General features: G+C 44.1%; 1 long non-coding RNA gene across 1 annotated transcript in view; it reads left to right on the top strand.

Annotated features, from left to right (window-relative positions):
- Positions 1-20,168, top strand: part of LOC133761994 (uncharacterized) — a 105,699-nt gene extending 85,531 nt beyond the window's left edge. Inside the window, exons 3-4 of the long non-coding RNA XR_009866257.1 lie at positions 15,103-15,279; positions 20,010-20,168. This is a non-coding gene — a long non-coding RNA (uncharacterized LOC133761994). The remainder of the gene's footprint in view (positions 1-15,102; positions 15,280-20,009) is intronic.
- The last annotated feature ends 3,149 nt before the right edge of the window (positions 20,169-23,317 follow it).

Below are 23,317 nucleotides of genomic sequence, written 5' to 3' on the forward strand. Positions count from 1 at the left end.
AGTGTGGCTCCCTGCCTTGATTCTGTACCAGGAAAGGAGTTTGCTTGGCTGCCCATTGCTCTAGGCACATAGATGAGAACTATGGCTGATGAAGCTGACATGTGTGGAATACAGATTAGCCCTACAGAAAATGATGTAGAAACATCGGGTTTCCTCTTTCCTGTACTTCATAGCCTATTAATAATATTAATATTTGAAATGAAAATAATATTAATATTTGAAATGAAACAAATTATGAAAGTATTTTAGCCAAATGAGGTGATAGTAGAGTCAGGATTCTTGAACTTCTCTCTCCATCAGTTGGTGGCTTTTTTAATCTGAGACAAGGAAATCACCTATTTTTTTTTTTGAAGATTTATTTATTTGAAAGTAAGAGTTATACAGAGAGAGAAGGAGAGGCAGAAAGAGAGAGCGAGAGAGGTCTCCCATCTGCTGGTTCACTCCCCAACTGGCCACAATGGCCAGAGCTGTGCACATCTGAAGCCAAGAGCCAGGAGCTTCTTCTGGGCCTCCCACACAGGTGTAGGGGCCCAAGGACTTTGGTCATCTTCTGCTGATTTCCCAGGCTACAGTAGAGAGCCGGATCGGAAGTAGAGCAGCCGGGCATCAAACCAGTGACCATATAGGATGCTGGCACTGCAGGCAGTGGCTTTACCTGCTACACCACAACGCCTGCCCCAATAACCTCTTGTCTGCACTTAAGTTGCCACATGTCAAAGTGAAGATAGTGATAAGAGCCACCATCTAAGGTTATTGTACACACTCGATTATTGTTGGTTAGTAAGAATAGTTTTCTTTAATGGCTTCTTTCTTAGTTGCCTGATGGTCCCTTGCTAAAATCCTAGATCTGTCCCCATACTTCTTACCTAGAGGAGGAAACTTGCCTTATGGCTTTCACATCTTTGCAAGATCACAGAGAATGTATACCGGGGCCAGCGTTGTGGTGTAGCACGTAGAGCCACTGTCAGCAACATCAGCATCCCAAATCCTGGACCCAAGTCCTGGCTGTTCCACTTCCAATCCAGCTCCTGCTCATGTGAAAACACCAGGAGGTGGCCCACATGCCCGGGCCCCTGCCACCCACATGGGAGACCCAGAGGAAGCTTCTAGCTCCTGGTTTCAGATGGTCATTGCAGCCATTTGGGGAGTAAACCAGCAAACGGAAGCTCTCCCTTTACTCTCTGTCTCTACCTCTCTCTCTGTAACTCTGACTCTCAAGTAAATAAATACATCTTTATAAGGAAAGAAATAAAACACATAGCAAGTGACTACAGTGTTTCATGCTCTCTGCAGACCACATCTGACTGTTGGGTCTGTCAGAGTGCCAAATAGAACTGTCTTTCTGAGTTATCTGAGTATGTGAGGACACACCAAGTATATCAGTATGTATGTGTAAGGATTTGTTTCTTTCAGCCAACCAAGCAGTCAGTGCACATAATTTACATAGAGAATGTGTTAGATGAAGTATGTTAGAGGCCACACACTCCAAGCTGCTAGCATCCCAAGCTGCAGTTTGGGCCATTGCACCAACGCCAACCCTGAACGAAAGCTGTTCTTGAGGACAGAGACCTAACTGATTTTCTGTGTAAACTTTTCATGTCAGCCAGAGGCAGGAAGGCAACTGAGCTTCAAAGCTTTCTGGACCTGGGCTCTCAGAAGTCGTGAAGCAGGTAACTAGAAGGGATAGATGTTGGAGTCATGACATGGGAGAATGTGCAGGAGGTTGATCTACAGCTCATCTGTCAGCGGATGCAGCAGTATTGCAAGTAGAAATTACATGCTCAGATTTGGCTTCTTGGGTTTAATGGTGAACTAAAACATGTGGAGATATTATACCTGTAGGTTACGCCTCCCACAAGGGTGCAGTGAAGACTAACAACCTTATCAAGATCCTTTTCTCCGCCAGCCTGCCTCCCAGGTGTTTTCTGACCTACAGTGTTGTTACTGGCCACATCCTCTGCACCATCGTCACTTCTTCTGCACCAATCATTAATGCGTAAATTTAACATTTTGCCACATGTCTTTATTCAGCCAGAAACTAGCATCATTTTTTTCTCAATCACATGATGAAAAAAAGTCAGGATGTTTCAAGTTTGTGGAATAGAGGATGTATTTTATTAAGACTTTGAAATTATTTGTTAAGAGTCTGGGAGCTAGGTATTATAACGTATCAACTCCCAATTTAAAAGGAATTCTTCGGATTTTCTTACTTGGGTTCTTCTGGATCCTGAGTCATTTTTCTTAAATGTACACTTCATGCTTTTTTTTTCTTTCTTGGTGGGAAAGCAGTAATTGGAAAGTTGGATTTATTGGTTCTGCATTAATCAAAACAATAAATAACCTTAAAGGGAAGCCACTGTTAGATTTTAATTCTTGTTCATTCCATTTGTAAAGTTTATATTCCCTTTGAAGGAATGATTTTCCTTTCTTTAAGATTTTTTATTTTGATTTTATTTATTTGACAGGCAGAGTTACAGACAGTGAGCAAGAGAGATGGAGACAGAGAGAAAGGTCTTCCTTCTGTTGGTTCACTCCCCAAGTGGCTGAAAGGGCCGGCACTTCGCCGATCTGAAGCCAGGAGCCAGGTGCTTCCTCCCAGTGTCCCATGTGGGTGCAGGGGCCCAAGCACTTGGGCCATCCTCCACTGCCTTCCTGGGCAACAGCAGAGAGCTGGACTGGAAGAGGAGCGACTGGGACTAGAACTGGTGCCCATATGGGATGCCGGCACTGCAGGCTGGAGGATTAACCTAGTGTGCCATGGCACTGACCCTTTAAGATGTATTTATTTATTCATTTATTTGTAAGGCAGAGTAGTGGAAAGATAGGGAGAGAAAGATCTTCCATCTACTGGTTCACTCTGTAAATGCTCACAACAGCCACAGCTGGGCCAGGTGGAAGCCAAGATCCCAAAACTCCATCCAGGTCTCCTAAGTGGTTGGTAGGGACCCGAGTACATCAACCATCACCTGCTACCTCCCAGGCATGTTAACAGGAGGCCAGATCAGAAGTGGAGGGATTTGATGCTGTGCACTCCAATATGGGCTGCAAGCATTTCCAAGCTCCAGTTCACCCTCTGTACCACATCAACCCTGCATTAATGATGTTCTAAAGGACAAAGATCTTAGCTAACTCAACTGTATTTGCTGAATAGTATTAAAATGTGAACAGCTTCTAATCAGTGCTTAATTTGTTTAATGAATGATGATATTTTGTAATTCTCTTATCATTGCACTTGAATATTGCTAGTCTTAATAAACATGATTTTTAAAGTCTCACTATCAGCCGGCGCCATGGCTTAACAGGCTAATCCTCCACCTTGCGGTGCTGGCACACCGGGTTCTAGTCCCGGTTGGGGCACCGGATTCTATCCCGGTTGCCTCTCTTCCAGGCCAGCTCTCTGCTATGGCTCGGGAAGACAGTGGAGGATGGCCCAAGTGCTTGGGCCCTGCACCCGCATGGGAGACCAGGAGAAGCACCTGGCTCCTGGCTTCGGATCAGCACGATGCGCCGGCCGCAGCAGCCATTGTGGGGTGAACCAACGGAAGGAAGACCTTTCTCTCTGTCTCTCTCTCTCACTATCCACTCTGCCTGTCCAAAAAAAAAAAAAAAAAAAAGTCCCATTATCTTTCTGTTATTTAAGAATATGAAAATTTCTTTGTGCTCGTTAAAATAAGCATGAAGAAACAAAAACTTCCCCAAATCGCTCTTCCTTGGAGTTTCAGATGCCTTCACTTTCACAGCTCCCCACGGGCGATGGCGGGTCCTCGAGGCAAAGGAACTGCAGCAGTGAGTGAGTGAGCAGCGTGAGGTTGGCTGCCGTGTGGGGAAGCATCGGAAAGTCCAGGGTGCGTTCGCTGCCAGAGCAGTAATTAGCCTGCACTTCTTCCCTTGGCTTCTGTTGTCTCCCCAAACATTCCTCTCCATTTGGTCAGAAAAAAAATGATAATAACTCACAATCACCCAAGCCTTCTTATCTCAAAGACTCTCTAGCATTTTGCAGGTCCAGTCGTCTATGTAACTCATCTACATTTACGCCTTCTTCTGGCTCAGTTAAGTAGAAAGCTAAAGCAACCCATCCTTTCCTGCTCCCCTGCACTTGACATTGTTAGAGGACTGACAACTTTAATCATGCCTCTCATAACGTAAGTGTAGGAGCTTTCTTGGCATGGAAATAGTCCCAAAGAGCTGTAATTAAAGTGAGGTGGCCAGTAGGCAGTTTTTGATTACAGCAGGGAGAATCAGCTTAACCTTCACGGCATGATGACATAAAAGCCAGAGCTGTATCTGTTGCTAACTATGACATGATAGCCCCATTTCAGGGACTGGTAGGGGTGTCACTATTCCACCCATCTGTCAGGATCAATTAGACCGATATTCTGACATTCTTTACCATCTGACTTCTTACACAAATCAAAGTGGAATGCAGTAAGGTTGCCCATAAGGGGAAGGAAAAGGAAAGCAAGTTCCCTTGTTAACCTCCTTTTGTTTCTCTTTCCTATGACTTCGGGGGGGGGGGGGGGGACAGCCAGTTCACAGTTCTGTTGTCAGATTGATGGAAAGATGGACTTGGGCTCAAGGTCATCCAGGTTTGCTGTGTAAAGCCAGAATTCTGAATTCCTTGGACATAAAGTTTTTTAAAAGATAACTTCTGATTTTCATACACATTACAAGGTCATGTTATTTGTAAACTCTGTCATGGTTGAATATTTTGAGATGTAAAGTATTCTCTCACAAATAACTGAGAGAATTAAGAGCTCTTCTGTGCTCAGATTAATCATTATACCTGCAGAAAACCACTTTGCTCCCACTGGGATTCCAGAGTGTTGGTCAAGGATCATTTTTCTTTTTCTTCCTAAACATGTCAATAGAAGTCAAAATTCCAGCTGTTATCTTTAATTACTTGAACAAAAATCTACTATGCAGGTAGTTCAAGTTATAATTAACCCCCTGTAAGGACACTAAAATGTCAAGAGGAAAATATGGGATTCCAAGTATGATACACAGTCTGGAGAAAGTGCCCAGAGGGAGGGCTGCTGATAGATCTGTCATTTAAAACTGAGAGAGTGGGGTTTCTCCTGTGGCTCGGTAGTCTGCTTCATTTCTATGGCAGCAGAATCCTAGCTGGCCATTGGTTGGCAGCTTCTTTTTCCTATCCCTCCAATTGGGGTCAATTTCTTACTTTTAGCTTCACAGTTTAAAGGAACCACATGTCTGTAATCACCATGAAAACATCTGGGCTACCCCAGTCCTTTCTTTAGGTTTGGAGGTAGTGTTTATGCAGCTGAAGCCATGTGTGAAATATCCAAGCCCTGCCGCGTTTTGCCAAGTCATTTGCAGTACTCCCACTAAGCATTCTAAAGAGCTACCTCTGTCTAGGTACAGGAAATAAAAGCTCGCCTTTGTTTGATATTAATCACAATGATCAATTAAATACATTCCGAAAATACAGGTGCGATCCCAAATGGCAACGAGAGTGCTCCATGATGGAGAGTCGACATTTTTCCCAGGCTGTTTCGATACTCAAGCTTCAGTTTGTTTAACACCGCATGTCATGCCACTCTCTCAGCTTCCTGTCTGAGTGCGAAGCTGCAACACTTCTGCCAGCAGCAAATTAATCTGTGGTTCCTGCCAGGGCCTGCATCCTGAGCCGTGTGACCCCATGTTCTCCCCTCCTCCCGTGTGTTCTGTAGCACTGTGTTCTGTAGTCGGAGTGGCCTGTGAACTCTGACCTGTTAAGTACCTGCATTTCTTCTCCGAGGCTGGTTTTTGCTCTTCCGGGAGATTTGCCATGAAATAAAGATGCTGAAGAAAAGTTTTACAGTATTTTTTTTTCCATTCAGTAGGCTGAATTTCTAGGTCATATGGTAGCTTTGTTCTGCCCCAGAAGCTATTAACGAGTCAGAGTCCCACAGGAAGATAGCTAAGTGGGCCCTGAAGAGGCACAGGCAGTAAGGCAAGCATCAGCTGAAATGGCAAACATTGACTGGGCTCGTGCTACAAGCCAGGCATCAATCTGAGTGCTTTATATTTTACACTGTGCTATGCCATGTTATTGCCATCTAACTAACCCTTTGAATAGGGGGAAATGTATCTTATATGTGGCAAGATTATGTATGAGTAGTCTTCAAAAAGTTCACAGAGGATACACTTTGTGGGGCGTCTGCTGTGGTGCAGCACAGCACCCCTTATGGGCAGCAGGTGAATCCCAGATACTCCTGATCCAGCTCCCTGCGAATACACCTGAGAAAGAAGCAGAAGATGGACTAAATGCTCGGGCCTCTGCACCCGTGGGGGAGACTCAGATGAAGCTCCTGGCTGCGGCCTGGCCATTGCTGCCATTTGGGGAGTGAATCAGTGGATAGAAGATGTCTCCCTCCCTCTCCTCCCTCCCTCTCCCTCCCTCTCCTTCCCTCTCCCTCCCTCTCCCTCCCTCTCCCTCCCTCTCCCTCCCTCTCTCTCCCTCTCTCTCCCTCTCTCTCCCCCTCTCTCCCTCTCTCTCCCTCTCTCTCCTTCCCTCTCCCTCCCTCTCTCCCTCCCTCCCTCTGTCTCCCTTTCTCCCTCTCCCTCTCTCCCTACCTCTCCCTCTCTCCCTGCCTCCCCCTCTTCCCCTCTCCCCCTTTCCCCCCACCCTTCCCTTTTTCCCTCTCTTTCTTTCTGCTTCTCCCCCCCCCTTTTCTCTCCCTCTGTAACTGTGACTTTCAAATAAATTTTTAAAATTCATTTTGTGAGAAGACTATGCATGGATTTAAAAAAACTTATCTTTTGGTTATACTTTGCCACACACTTGTTGGAGTTCCCTCATACATTGTTTATGTATGTACACCTGCAGGCCTATATATATATGAGTGGATTACATGTGTGTGCAAGCATGTCCCCCACACACATGTTAGTACCAGCAGCCACTTCAACTTCCCAGTTGCTTAGTCCAAAAGGCTTCGTCATCTTTGTTCCTCTCCTTCTCTCCAAATTCGTATCCGTGAGGAGGTGTTACCGGGTCCTCGGCGTCCGTCTAGGACCTGCCTGCTTCCCTTCTTCACTGCCGTCGCTGGTTCCAGCACCAGACATCGCGCCTGGAGGATGAGCCTCATCATGGATCATCTTTTTCTTTTTCTTTTTGTAACCCTGAGCATTCTGCCGTCTTGGCTCCCCATCTACTGGCAGCCCAGTGGTCCCTTTCACACTGAAATCAGACCTCATCTCTCCTGGGGTCTGTAGCCTACAGATAACTCTGTTTCTTCTAGAACAACAAAGTCCTTGCAAGGACCTGACAGGCCCTGTGGTCTGTCCTCTGCTGCACCAGGCTCACCAGCTCCTCTCCTTCTATGTTCTCATCTCACAACCTTGATACTCAGCCACATCCGGAGTTTTACTGTGTTTCTTCTGCTTACATCGTAAGTACTCAGTAACTACTGGTCTGAATTTGGATGAATGAACAAACCATTAACACAAGTGTTCCAGGTGCCAGGTAAAAGGTTGTGCATGAGGTTTCTGGTTTCCCAAAGCTAATGTAAGAAAAATGGTCTGTGTGCATGTGTCGGGACACACACATGCTTTTACGACCTCAACTTTGGAGATACGGAAAGTTTATTCCTATCATATCTCACTTCCTTCATCTGCCCACAACGTAAGACACTGGAATGTTGTAATGCAGGCAGCTTCTGTCTAAGGAGTGAAATACTGCTTCTTTTAAAATGTATTTTGTGGAGACTGATGAGCCGTTCTGGTTAAAGAGAGGCTTTTCAGACTTATCAAAAGGTTCCAGGAGGAAAGCTCTCAATTTAAAATGTCAGAACTCCTTTAAATAAGCTCACTGATAGTGGTCCAAAAGAGACACCATCCCTTCCACACAGTTTTCTCTAGCCATTGTGGTTTGCCTTGTTTACTCTGGATATATTTTTCTGTAATATATCAGTTACAGACAGAATGTTTGCATCTTCACCCCAAAAATCTGTATGTTAAGAACTTAATTCCCTGGGGCCAGCGCTGTGGGTAAAGCCTCCACCTGCAGCACCAGCATCCCATACAGGCACTGGTTCATGTCCCGGCTGCTCCACTTTCAATCCAGCTCCCTGCTAATGGCCTGGGAAAGTAGTGGAAGATGGCCCAAGTGCTTGGTCCCCTGAGCCCAGGTGGGAGACCTAGAAAAAGCTCCTGGCTCCTGACTTTGGCCTGGCCCAGCTCTGGCTATTGTGCCCATTTGGGGAGTAAACCAGTGGATGAGAGATTGATCTCTCTCTCTTTCTCTCTCCCCACCCCACCCCCCTCTGTAACTCTGTCTCTCAAATAAATAAATAAATCTTTTTTTTTTTTTTAAAAAAAAGCTTAATTCCAAGTGTGGCTCTTTTTCAAAATAGAGCTCCTGGGGAGGTCCTTAGGGATAGCTGACGTGATCAGATGGACGCCAGTCCAGGGAGATTAGTGTCCGTATGAGAAGTGACACCAAGAGAGCCACACATGCCCACGGCGCCCCAGTGTGCCCTGGGCCAGCCCGGAAGAACCTAATAGACGGCCATGTTGATCTGGGCCTCGGAGCCTCTGGAGCGCTGGGAGAAGCAGTACCTGTTGTTGAAGGCACCTGCCTGCAGTGTTGGGTTGTGGCAGCCCCCTGACTCAGGCACACCCTCTGCTGTACTTGCAGTTAGAGTTTTACAATACTCATTCTGGTTTCTGTAGATAAATCGTGCAGCTAAAGAGACAGAAACCAAGCTCTTCCCGTTCGCTCCCTGAAGCCTGTGTGGCTTAGACGTACTGAGCATTTACGTTTCTGGAATAACCTGCCCTTTTCTTGTGCGTGAAGTTTCCTGTCATTTTTCTTGCTCCTCCGTCTTGTGGCAGGTTTAATATGTGAGTCATCTTCTGTCTTCAGCTGGGAAAACAAATGGAACTGTGTGAGAATTGGGCTTGCCCTACCCCTGACACCCAGCCAGTTCTCTCATCCCCAGTTGTCTAGAGTGAGAAGTTAGAGATGTGTTGTTCGAAACAGGCTTTTGGCCGTGATTCCAACATTTGCGGAGTCTCCCTTCCGCTTTTTCTGCAAGTAAAGGTATAACTCATCTCACAGACCGCTCAAGGGCAGATGTGTGTGAAATCTCACGTCCTGAATCCCTGGTTGGGGAGGTCTGTCCTAGGCAGTGTCGTCCTGTTCATCCCAGTGGTTGGGACTTGCCTGACACGAGAAGGGAGAGATGTTGGGGTCACGTAGTCAGAAATGACACCCCAGGTTTTCCACGCCAGTGCTTCCTCTGAGAGGCTCTGAGACAGGACTGAAGCTTCCGATGCTGTTACATTGACAGTGCCGGGTAAGCCCTGAGCTCTGGAAGCTGCCGCAGCTGCCCACTGCTTTCCTGGAGGATCAGCTAAGTAGGTTGCTGTGATATTTTTAAAATCGTGCAGGGAATGTTTCCAGGCCTGATCACAGACCACACATTAAAATGAGTCATGCTGATGACCTATACTTGGGGCCATCGAGACCAACAGCCTTAGGGGAAATGAGCTTCAGAGAAGCAGCTTGTACATTCTGATATATGTCATGTTATCCTAATAGACACGAGGCAGGAGGCGCGAGGAGCAGGACTCCCCGAGAGGCTGCACTTGGGAGGCCTGGGGAGGGCGTGCGCTGCTGTCTTGCACTCTGCACGCTGTTCCACATGGGAACAAAAATTGAAAGCCCAGGAAACAAAAACCTAAACCTTAGAAACTCCAGCTTCTAGTGGCTCTAGTTTGAATGTAGCAAACCAACCCCTAAGATACAGCAGAAAAATTGGAGATCTCATAATGGTACTTTAATTATAACGAAAGGGTATCAAAAAATCCCTCAGTAGCCCTCTTTATTATATCGGATGTTTAAAAGCCAACGCATACAAAATGAGATGGCTCTTTTGTTACCAAGGGGAGGCTCCGATGGATGAAAACACGCCTAGTGCACAGTATAGATAATGATGCCTCCTGTTTCTTGATCCTGGAGATATTCTCCCTCCTTTCAGAATGAGAGTTCATTTTCTACCATCGCTTTGCAAGCATGGGGTCATGGGTTGACATGTGGACGATGCTCTGTGAATAACAGTGTGCTGAAAGACAGCTATCTGGGACCATAATTAAAAATGCATTGAGAAACCTATTTTTAACAGGCCAGAAATTCTCTCCGAGACCTTCACACGTAAGAGCTCTGATGCTGCTTGCTGCATAAGCAGCACGTTCATAGGAGACCACGGTGGAAGTCGGTCTCTCCTGAGCCCTGTGCTATTTGTGAATGCAAATGAGAAACAGAACTTCCCTTCCATAATTGCACCTGGCAAAGTCAGGATGACAGATTGGGAATGTGCAGTGAATCCCCTTCCAGCAAGCTGGAGCCAGACTGCTTGCCACACACGGTGTCTGCACCTCCCACCTCCACTCTCGCCTGCACCACTGACGAGGTACCTAAGCTGCCCAGGTCTTCTCTCTATGCCTTCTTTACTTCCTAGCTTCATTCTTTCTATAAATATCTGTTAATAGAGGGATGAAAAATGCTTTCAAAACAGTACTAATAATATCAGTTATTATTTTGATAATGTGTGACTCTTCTGACAGTGGTGTAGTGGGTAAAGCTGCCGCGTGTGAGGCTGGCATCCCATGTAGGCACTGGTTCGTGTCCCGGCTGCTCCACTTCAGATGCAGCTCCATGCTAATGACTTGAGAAAAGTGGTGGAAGATAGCCTAAGTGCTTGGGCCCCTGCTACCCATGTGGGAGACCTGGAAGAAGCTCCTGGCTTCAGCCTGGTCCAGCCCAGGCCTTCGTGGCCATCTGGGGAGTAAAGCAGCAGGTGGAAGATTTCTCTCCCCCTCTCTCTGTAACTCTGATTTTCAAATAAAAATCTTTTAAAAATTAAATTAGAGGTTGAATTTACATCTTCTGCCAGTGGCATTTTATACTATGGCACAAAAATTTTTTTATATTATTGTGTTTCCTAATGCCAGCAGACTGAGGGTAAAGCAGTCTGTGTTGATTGGCTTGTGCATCTGTAACAAAACTATAAGCGGGGTAGGTTTTAGCAGCCGAAATTTATTGCTCACAGTTCTGGTGGCTGGGAAGTGCAAGACCTGGCTTGGCCCAAGATTTGGTGTGTCATGTCAAACCACTTTCTGCTTCGTTTATGAGGGTACTTCAAAAGGAAGTGGAATATGGAATTAAAAGATGTGTATTTTGGGGGCCGGCACTGTGGCGCAGCAGGTTAACATCCTGGCCTGATGCGCCGGCATCCCATGTGGGCACTGATTCAAGACCCGGCTGCTCCACTTCCAATCCAGCTCTCTGCTATGGCCTGAAAAGCAGCAGAAGATGGCCCAAATCCTTGGGCCCCTGCACCCATGTGGGAGACCCAGAAGAAGCTCTGGCTCCTGACTTAGGATCAGCACAGCTCCAGCCATTGCGGCTGATTGGGAAGTGAACCATCAGATGGAAGAACTTTCTCTCTCTCTCTCTCTCTCTCTCTCTCTCTCTCTCTCTCTGCCTCTCCTCTCTATGTAACTCTGACTTTCAAATAAATAAGTCATCAAAAGATAAATAAATAAAAATATATGTATTTTGAAATACATTACATATGAGGGAGCTCTTAAAATTTATGAAAATATATATTATGCCAAGAAATTTGCAAGGATTTCATTTTTTTGTAACAAAATGCTATTTCAGGTCCATTTTCCTTTTTCTAGAAAGATTTATTTATTTATTTGAAAGACAGAGTTACAGAGAGAGAGAGAGAGGAGAGACAGAGAGATCGTCCATCCACTGGTTCACTGTCCAGATAGCCATAGTGGCTGGAGCTGGGCTGGTCCAAGCCAGGAGCCAGGAGTTTCTGTTGGGTGTCCCAAATGGGTGCAAAGGCCCAAGGACTTTAGCCATCCTCCACTGCTTTTGCAGGTGCATTAGCAAGGAGCTGGATCGGAAGAGGAGCAGCTGGGACTCAAACCGGTACACATATGAGATGGTGGTGCTGCAGGCAGAAGCTTTTCCCAAAGTGCCACAGCGCTGACCCTTCAGGTTCATTTTTCTTTGCATAGCATCTTTTGCTGTGATCCACAAAGGGGCTTCCTGGGGCTCTTTTTATAAGAGCGCCAATCCCATCCTGGGATAAACCTTCATGATCTCATCACAGCCCCAAGGCCGGCCTCCAAATGGCATCATTTTGGGCTGTAAGATTTAAGCGTGGGAATGTTGGGGGGACACACACCACAGCAGGTCTCTGCTCAAGCCTAAGGAAGAAAATCTCTAGAAGACCTGCATTTAGAAAAAGATTGCTGTTTAGTGTTCACTTTTAATATTTAAATATTATTATAAAATTTCATTAATCAAAATAGACCGTTAAAAGTAACACTTATCTAGAACCCAAAAGTTAAAGCATCTTGGTTAATTGTCTCCTCTTTTCCTTCCTTTGTTCCTGTGCTCAACAGTCTACAAAAAACTTCAGTTACTTTTAGTAATCAGTCAGTAAGCATTTGTGCCTATTTGTGCCACAAATTTCATATCTGTGAGCTGAGAGTGTAAGTCTTGCTTCATAGGTTTTCTGTGAAGATTAATGAAGTAATAAAGTCGAAACCTTAGAACTCTTCCAGGAATAAATATTAATACTGTGTATTAGTATACAGATTCATTCAACAAAATGATTTCTCACCTACTTTGTGCCAGGCACTGTTCTAAGAGTTTGGGACATTAAAGTTGGGACAACGGATGAGACTCCAGCTGTTAGGGAATTATATTCTATTCTGAGGAAGAGGAAGATAGATAATCGTTATGTATAATACATGAGGATATTTTTATTTAAAAAATTTTGACATATGCAAATTATACATATTTGTGATATGCTACATGGTGTTTCAATATGTATTTACACTGCATATTGTCCATTCGGGGTAAATACCTATCTTTATGGTAAAAACATCTAGAAGTCTATCTTCTAGGTATTTTTTGGAGGAAAATAGATTAACATTATCTGTAGTGCCCCTACTGTGCAATAGAACCCCAAAACTTCTTATTGCTTTGTAGCTATGTCGTATTACCAGCTGGTAAACTTTTCCTTATTTCTTCTTTCCCTCCCAGCTTCTGGGTACCACCTTCTATTTTTGTCTTGTATGAGACCACCTTCTCTGTTTAGACTCCACATAGGATTGTTTTTATAGTAAAAATACAGCTGATAAGAAGTGCCAATGATCAGGAATGGGATGAATTTACAAATATAAATAAAGAAGTCGTGGTAAGGCTAACTGAAAATATATTTAAGGAACAACTTGAAGAAATAAGTTAGCTATGCACACATCTGGCCAGAGAACCACCCAGATGAGAGGAACAGCCAGTGCAAGGACCCCGAGGCAGGATGTGCCTGTCATAGGGGAGGGTGTTGCAGAAGTGCGTATCGCTGGAGTGTAGTGAATAGAGGACTGTGGTAGGAGGTGACCGCAGGGGAGAATGCCCTGTATATCCCTGGGAAGGCTTCTACTGAGGAGCCACTGGGGTGGATGGCACCATGTGACGGCTTCCATGTGCTGCCGCCTATTGTTTCAATGCCCTAGGGTGGTCAGACTAGTTAGAAGTGATTGTATCTGTAGTGAGGGGTGGAAGGCTTGCACCCATGTGACTGATGATAAATGTCTGGTTTGTGAATATGTTTTGGAGGTAGAGCCAATAGATCACCTAAAAACGGGATGTGGGATGTGAAAGACGTCAGAAAATATTTGCAAAATGCTTTATTCTAATTTCTAGCTAAAGGAAGCTCTCAGAAATGATCAGAGAGATATTTAGTTCAGCCACAAAGATCTTGAAACTTCAAAAAGAAAGGAGAGAATTAACCATAAGGATTGGAATGGGCTCTCTGTAAGTATCTTCTGTCTTGGAAATGAGTACCAAAAAGGAAGATTGGATCATTTTGCAAAGTGCGGAGGGGGCTGGTACTAAATCTTGATTTGTTGGCCAATGACTTATACTTGGGTTCTTCCCAGAGACAGAGCAGAATGTAGATGCCAACCCATGGAGGGGGTGAGACTACTTCAGAAGTGAGGTGGTGGTGTAGGGTGTAGGCTTGGTGTAGACTGAAACTGGGGTCCTTGGTTATGAATTCCCTTCTACTACTTACTAGCTCCAGTTCCTGCATGTGCGAAGTGGGGATGTTGATACAGGCTAGTACTGGACTCACAAGGCTGTTGTAAGGATGGCATCAGTTATTTTAAGGATAATTCTTAGAGTAGTGCCTAGGAATTTGTGTTAAGTGAACACTAGGTGATTTTTCTGTGTGTGTGTGTGTATGTGTATGCATGTGTGTGCTTATGAGTTGAGAGATTTCTTGTTTTATGTTATTCTTTCATTACCATTTTATACTCCCTTTCATTACCCAGAAAATTTGCAAAAAGGGCTAGTTTATTAAGAAGTAAGTTGATCGGGCTTTGAATGATTAGTGTTCAGCAAATCCAGATGAACCTTATTTATGTATCAAAATGCATCTTGTTATTTTCTCTGAGACCGGTATTGCCCAAAGGACCAAGTCTACCTGTCAGCAAGCATGAAGTTTTCCTCTTCAGTACTCCCCTAGCAGTGGAGAACCCATAGCAGATGCAAAAGGTGATTTAATGACTCTAAGAAATGTCGTTGTAACATTGTGGCAAGGTGGTAGGTCACTGTTCCATGTAGGGTTACTTGAAAAGGAAACAAAAATCTTAGAATCAACATCCAACAAAAATAATTTCTAGACAATGGAGGAAGTACAGGTAATTATCATCTTTTTTTCTGAGATGCCTGTTTTCTGTGGTTCCAGTGTATGACAGTTGTGAATTATAAAACCCTCTCCATTGTTTTAATATGCTTCCAGTGCATGTTGTCATTTCTGGAATTTCAGTTTATCTTGCACAAATTATACTCATTATATTTTAATTGACTGTTTCCTCTTTGCCTAGAAATATTGAGGGATACACAGTTCATCTCGTTAATAATACACACGGAAGTCATTTTAAAGTTATTTCTTGAGATCAGTCTTGTGTGTGAAGGAATTCTAGTTAGCTCCATCTTAAGAAGTTCTTTGCATGTGTGAATATCCAGCTGCTAAGAAGTACTGTGTTCTGAGACCCATGTGTTTCTTGCAGGATTTATGAAGGAAAGAAGAAAGAAAAAAGTGCTTGTCCAGGAAGGAAATGCGTTCCTGCTTGGCTTCTCACAGGGACACAGGACTCAGAAACCGCTGCTTCCTGGACCGGACTGTCCACTGTCACTATCATCCATGACATTCAACATGGGAGCCACAAAGTGATCGAAAATGCAAAGTGAGCTTCTTTAAATTGTTAATAGTTCTTGCTGTAACTCTACTTTGCTCCTCATTTAAAAAAAAAAGATGTATTTAATTGTTGGTTTGTTTATTTGAAAGGCAGAGTGACAGAGAGAGGGGGGAGGTAGATACAGAACAGATTCTCCGTCTTGTTCACTCCCTGAGTGACCACAATGACCACAGTTGGGCCATTGGAATCCAGCAGCCGTGAACTCATCCAGGTCTCCCACATGAATGGCAAGGAGCAACTGTTTGGCCATCATCTGCTGCCTCCCCAGGTACATTAGCAGAGAGCTGGACTGGAAGCAGAGTATTGGGCACTCAAACCGGTGCTCTGACATGGGAGGCCTCTGTTGCAAGAGGCTGCTTAACCCACTGTATCATAATGCCAGTCCCTCCCTGTTTGCTTTATACCAACCCAGACATTTTTGTTTGTCTCTGGAGTGCTCCCAAGCATTTATTTCACTCAGTGCAATTAAAATTTCATTATGTAACCCACGAGGTTCATCTGAATTTGCCACTGCTTTTGAAATTTCCATCATTTGTGTGTCCCAAGAGGACTTCTTTTGAGCAGATGAAGTATGGAATTTTAGCATTGATGATGTTGTTTTGGCATGCGTGAGTTGATGTTGCAAGAAAACACATCATTAACTTTGAATGCTATTTTCTGGAATAGAAAAATCTGGAAGACCAAGTCAATGTTGTTAAGACAAATTTAAAACAAATATAGGTACATAAATACACACTAACAGAATTATAGGGGCTATTATAAAAATTCTTAAAAGAGAAAATAAATAACCAAAGTAAAACTATACTTTTCAGATTGTGTTGCTAGAATAACATGGAATGCCGTCCACTGGACCTGATGTTCTGATTGCGGACTTGACTCGTACATGTGATGAGCTCCCGTGGCACAGCAGGTTGAGTCCCGGCTTGGGACATGTGCATCCCATGAATCCTGGCTGCTCTGTTTCTGACTCAGCTTCCTGCTGTTGTACTTGCAAAGTACTTGAGTTCCTGTCAGATGGAGCAACCCAGATGTAGTTCTGGGCTCCAGACTGTGGCTGACCCAGCCCCCGCTGTTGTGGACATGTGGGGCAGTGACTCAGATGGTGGAAGGTCTGTGTCTCTCTGTCACTCTGCCTTTCAAATAAGTGGATAAAGCTTAAAGACACTGAGCTCATTTCTAATCAAATGTTGGGGAAATTAAATAATATCACCAATAAAAAATTTAATCCCTTCTACCATAGAAGAAAACACAATTTGTTATTGGGAAGTAATATCAGACTTACATGTATGTGAGATAGCTTGAGAGTGATTACCCTTTTGCACACTGGTGGTCCAGTTTGAGTTTCGGCTTCTCCTCTGCAGATATAGTTCCTTGCTAATACGTCTGGAAAAGCAGTGGAAGATGGCCTTTGTGCTTGAGCCCCTGCCACCCATATGGGAGACCTGGTTGGAGATCCTGGCTCCTGGCTTCAGACCTTGGAGATGAAGCAGTGATTTATCTCTAAGTTTATATCTATGTCTGTGTCTGTCTCCTCCCTCCTTCCTTACCTCATTCTCTGTTTGTCACACTGCCTTTCAAGTAAGTAAACAGATCTTTAAAAAAAAAAAAAATGCAGGCATCACACTGACCTTACTGTGCTTGTGAGGAGATACTCTAAGGAGGAGAGGATGGGGAGGCTATTGCCTCCCTGCATTTTAGTAAACAGTACAGTTTTATTATTTTACCTTTATATGACTGAGCAAAGAAACGTGCATATTTATTGAGAAATTGGTACCTGAGTGAGCTCTGTGAATGCCGGTGTGGACTCCTGCAAGTCTGTGCACACATTCATGCTTCTTTATTTTTTCAGGAATTTCTCTAACACTGGGTCGTGGATGATAAACACAGTTGCACTTCATTTATTTGAAAGGCAGAGGGTCAGAAAGAGACCCAGAGAGAAAGACAGAGAGCTCCCATCCACTGGTTCATTCCTGAACTTCCTGCAGCAGCCCGGACTAGGCCAGGCCAGAGCCTGGATCTGGGAAGTCAATCCTGTCTCCCAAGTGGATGGCAGGGACCAAATACCTGGGGAATCATCTTCTGCTTCCCAGGGTTCACATTACCAGGAGACTGGAATCAGAGGCAGAGCAGGGACTTGAAACCAGGGACTCCAGTGTAGGATGCAGGCTTCCCAAGAAGCATTGTATTTTTTTTTTTAATAAGATCTATTTTATTTATTTGAAAGGCAGAGTTAAACACTGATTTTCCATCTGCTGGTTTGTTTCCCAAATGGCAACAATGCTGGGGCTGGGCTGGGCTGGTCTGAGGTCAGGAGACAGGAGCTTCATCTGGGTCTCCCACATGGGTGCAGGAGTCAGGCACTTGGATTGCGTTCCCAGGCGCATTAGCAGGGAGCTGTATTGGAAGTAGGGCAGCCAGGAGGTGAACAGCACCCACATGGGATGCAGGTGTCACAAGTGGCAATTTTACCTACTACACAAAAATACCACCCCATTCAAGCACTGTCCGCCAAATACCCTCCCTGGTAAATTTTAATATGAGCGGCCAGTGACCGCTATCTGTTTTCATACATTAGGAAATGACTTTTATGTTCATTTCACCTATACCATCTATTGATTAGATTAGTCTTAACTAAGAAGATGTATGTATATATGTAAATATATATATATATATAATCACTTAATCATGCAAGAGTCATTTTAAAAGAAAGGTAGAAACAGTGTGCTTATTTCTTAAATATAACAGGTGAAGAATTTTAATGGAAATTGGAAAAGATGTTGCGTTAAATAAGAACCCAGCAAATGCACACCAAAACATTTTCTCATGAGCAAAGTTTTTAAAATATATCAGTGAACATATATATTTACATGGAGGAAGAAATATCACTTATCTTGGCAAGGGAAGCTCGACACTGTAGAGATAAGGCTTCCTAAGTTAATTGTGAGGACAATAAGAATTTGGCGAATACACCAGCATAATTTTTTCCTGATTAGATAGGGTGTTTCTGCAGTTCACCCAGAAGGACATATTTCTGAAAAGTCAGGAGACTTTGGAAAAGTGAGAAACGTTTAGTTCTTTCTCTCCTCATTTACTAAATGCCGTATGTAAAAATTTAGCAATAAAATAGTTGGATAATGTGACAGACATCTATGGGATGAAATAGATTTCAGTGAAACAGATTTTAACTTTTAAAAAAGCAGTGGATACTGATAGAAATGAAAATAATAAAACCAAGGAAAAAGTAAGGAGAATTTTAAAATGAAATATAGGTGAAAAAGTTCTTTTGAAAATTCTTATTAAAGCTAGAAAGCAGAAATTTCAGCAAACTTAATTACAAAATAAAAACATAAGAATTAAACTGCTTCATGATAAAAACTACACCTTTAGCAACATTATAAGAGAATCCCCAGTTGACAAGAATAATGTTTGTGGCATACTTGACAAAAGATGAATCGTTAACATGCAAATGCTCTTAAAATTCAACAGATAAAAGGAACCAGAGAGCTGGCACCACAGCGGCTCACTAGGCTAATCCTCCACCTGTGGCACCAGCATACCAGGTTCTAGTCACGGTTGGGGCGCCAGATTCTGTCCCGGTTGCTCCTCTTTCAGTCCAGCTCTCTGCTGTGGCCCGGGAAGGCAGTGGAGGATGGCCCAGGTCCTTGGGCCCTGCACCCACATGGGAGACCAGGAGGAGGCCCCTGGCTCCTGGCTTTGGATTGGTGCAGCGTGTCGGCCGGCCATAGCAGCCATTTGGGTGGTGAACCAACAGAAGGAAGACCTTTCTCTCTGTCTCTCTGTCTCTCTCTCTCACTGTCTAACTCTGCCTGTCCAAAAAAAAAAAAAAAAAAAAAGATCCAGAGAACAAGGAGGGAAATAAAAATAATTATTGCAAATAGAGTTTTCCTATAAAAATTTCAACTTCACTAATAGAAACTGGAAATAAATAGAAAATACAGAAAGACTCACTTTCTATCCATCATATTAACCAAAAAAGAAAACAAAAAGTAAAACCACAAGATGCCTTGGGTGTTGGTAAGAACATAAATTAATATAAACTTTCTAAAGTCATTTGTTAATATATCAAATTCAAATACATGTTGACCATGACTTGGGAAGTCATTCCAAGGGGGAGCTGCCACATGATTTGATGTATATATAGTATATACAGTTTGTTGTTTCATTGTTTTTAACAGTGAACAAATACAAACAAGTTTAATGTTTGCAAATACAATCTGTTAAGTAAATAACTATATTTTTAATATCTTAATTTCTTTGTATAAAGATCATAAACCTAGAATTCTGTGAAGGCAGTTAAAAAGGCTAAGGTTTGGTTATATTGGTGGTGACATAGAATTAACTCCCAGACATACTGTTTAATAAAAAAGTAACAAAATAATAATAATGGATTTATCTCTTTCCAATACAATTGTGTGTGTGTGTGTCTGAAGAGAATCACTTGGAAAGATGGGAGATTTTAATGTTTCCTCATCCAGTTTCCCATATTTCAATGATTATCTTAAAATATGTTTATAATTAGGAATAATGACACTTAGATTTTAAAAACCATCGATAGATTTTAACATGCTTGCTCAGTTATACACAGCATTTTTCAGAGTGCGAGTGGTCATTTTTTACACAAACTGGTTTATAGTTGCTGAGGCAGTGTGATGCTATCCATCAACAGTTTTAAAGCAGACACATTCTTGACCCCGCAGGTGCAGCTCTAGCTGTTCCTGCCAGAGAGCCGGAGGGAGCCGGTGTCACACCTACAGCGAACGAGGACCCTGTGGCGCCGGGAGGTCGCCGCGCTCCCAGCCTCGAGGCCCACAGGTTTGCTTGGCTTTACTCAGAAAGTGCTGGGGTTTTTTTCTTTTCTATTTTAAATTCAAGCCAACCTTTAAAATTTGAGTATTTCACATAAATCTTGTGAATTCCTGGCTTCTCTTAAAAATTCTGATGACCTGGTAGCCTGAAGTCATATATGCTGTTAACCGTGGGCAGCTGGGACAGTGCAGCAGCTGCCACTTTGGGAGATGGTTTCTGCTGGCAGGTGCCACCACTTCTATTCTTCACCTCTGTCCCATTAAGGTTTCCTAATTTGACCTTTAGATGTGTAATTCCTGGGTTAAGGGATTTGCTAATGAATTAAACAGAGTGCATTCCCCTGACTTCTCCCTGTAAGTCTGAGATTTGCATGCAGTATTTTTGTCTAGAAGGAGGCTATATTTTTTAAATAATTTTTCCTTGACCCCAAGACATGGGTCAGTCACTTCTCTGCTGGTTTTATTATCTTTTATTGCATAAACCATGAAGATTTACTATTTGGGGACCCAGAAATCTGAAAGGAATTGTGCAGGCTGAACTAGTAGAACTTCCAATTTATCAAATGTTTTGCCCTAATATGCAGTGAAAGTTCCTGGCTTTTGCCTTCGGATACTTTTCTAATTACTTTCTTGTAACTCATTGTAGATTTGCTTTGGATTGAGACCAGATCTATTAACTCTCAGTTTCATCAGGCGCCCCAGCAATGTGTTCAGTCAGCCTCTGCTTCTCCTTACACTGTGTTTCTGTGCTGGGGATTTTTTTCTTCTTCCCAAATAGCAACACAGCCGATGCATATTGGAAATCTGTCAAATTGCGTTAAGCAGCGGCTGATTGAATTAGCAGGTTCCCGAGCCTCTTTCTCACAGCTGTCACGGAGCAGAAACTGCAGGATCTGTTCAGCTGGTTCCAGGGCAGGTGTTTTTGTCTTGACAGAAATAATTCTTTCTTTGTGCCAGCCTGTCTGGAGATTGAAAGTTTTCTTAGGAGGATTATGAGAGGAAATCAAGGGGAAACATTTTTTTCTCAGCCCAGCAGCTTCACTTTGTGCTTATCGCTTAGTCCAAACCCTGTGGGTTACCTGCTTAGCGACCATCAAAACTGAAAATAGGATTCCTGTACAGTGAGGGAAACTAAACCTGAACTCTGTAAAACCAGACACTTTTAATAAAATGCGAAGCATGTAAATTAGAGAGCTGCCTGGCGTCTCCCTGTCGCTGCTCTGAGTGTTGACACCTTCCAGTTGGTGTACATCAAGAAGTGTTTGGGAGGGACCAGTGCTGTGGCATAGTGGGTAAAGCCGCCGCCTACAGTGCCAGCATTCCATAGGGGTGCAGGTTCGAGTCCCGGCCAATCCAGCTTCCCTGCTATAGCCTGAGAAAAGCAGTGGAAGATGGCCCAAGAGCTTGGACCCCTGCACCCACATGGGAGAACCAGGGGAAGCTCCTGGCTCCTGGCTTCAGATCGGCGCAACTCAGGACGTTGCAGCCATTTGGGGAGTGAACCAGCAGATGGAAGACCTCTCCCTCTCTCCCACTCCCCCTCCCCTCCCCTCCTCTCTTTCTCTTTCTCTTTCTTTCTCTTTCTCTTTCTCTCCCTCTCCCTCTCTCTCCCACTCCCCCTCTTCTCTCCTCCCCTCTTCTCCTCTCCCCTCCCCTCCTCTCCCCTCTTCTCCTCTCCTCTCCTTTCCTCTCTCTTTCTCTTTCTCTTCCTCTCCCTCTCCCCTTCTCTCCCTCTCTCTTTCTCTCTCTCTCTCTGCCTCTGCCTCTCTGTAATACTGCCTTTCAAATAAATAAATATTTTTAAAAACTGCTGTCTTCTAGAAGCTTAAAATTAAGGAGACCATGGGCCATGCACAGTGTGTATCCGTGCACACAGAGACACACATCCAAACAGAGCAAACACGACTTGAAAACCATGGCCCTTGTTCTGATGGGGAAACTCCAGTCAGAATGTGTTCACCAACCCTCATGCATTCAGCACAATAACACAGCACTCAAAAGTCAGTGAAAACCAACATCTGAAAGATGTTTCCTAGAAATGGAAGTGATCAAACAGAAGCAACACACGGAGCATTGGAGAAGCAGCAGTTTCTGCTAGATGAGACTCAGATGAATCTGAATGCGACAGGTTCTCATAGTCTCTTTCACCTGCCAGGGCTTGGAGAAGCTATAATTGGGTAGAGCAAGTGGACATTCGAAGGAGACATCTCGGTGATATAGGCAATCAGATAGGATAAAATTGATTAGATTTGTAAGCTGGAGACCACGCCCTCCACCACACCCCCTGTGTGACTCACATCCCTATCTGACCCCACGTATATGCCCACCTGCCAATCAGACTACATAACCACTCCCCTTTGAGAGTGAATAAAAGGCCTGGATCACAGTGGGCCCCTCCCTTGTTGCCCCACGCCTTCAAGGCCTGTGGCCTGTTGGCCTGCTCTCTGCCTTTGCTTTGCTGCCACTACCTGTGGCTGCTCCTAACCATATGCCTACTCCACGTGGCTCGCTCCTGGCCTGCTCTCTGCCTGGTATGGACCCAACTTAGCCTCTAGACTTCTCCTTCTCCCATAAATAAAGCCCTCACTCCCCTGTGTGTTCCTCTCACTGAATAAAATCCTTAAAAACTTGCCATGTTGCCTGGTCTGTTTGAGCCAGTATTCAGAATTGTTCTCTGAATGCTTGGCAAGAACCCATAATATTATGAATATTGAAAATTATTAATAAGCTGGCCAATATCACCAGGTGTACATTCTCTTCATAATCTAAGAGATAAGGTGTTGATATAGGGAAGCCCTGGGAAATAGTAGACTCATGCCACTCAGGTGGGAGGCGTGGGAAAGAATCCAGGCCTGGGAAAAAAAAGCAGGCAGGGGCAGGACAGTGCCACGCTGTGGTCCAGTAGGGATGAGGGTCCCGGGGAGAGGAGTCAGGTCAGCCAGTTGCGGATACCTCCTTTGACCCCACGAGGCTGGAAGAGGAGGAATTGTGGGAAATTAAGTGACAAACAGTGATCCAGTAATGACTCGCAGCTAATGAACGGCTTTATGATCTTTAAATGTGCTTATAAAAATCTAATGTATGTGATCATTATAAGTATTAAATAGGGGCCGGCGCCGCGGCTCACTAGGCTAATCCTCCGCCTTGCGGCGCCGGCACACCGGGTTCTAGTCCCGGTCGGGACACCGATCCTGTCCCGG

Source organism: Lepus europaeus, chromosome 6 (assembly GCF_033115175.1).
Source record: "Lepus europaeus isolate LE1 chromosome 6, mLepTim1.pri, whole genome shotgun sequence".
NCBI lineage: Eukaryota > Metazoa > Chordata > Mammalia > Lagomorpha > Leporidae > Lepus > Lepus europaeus.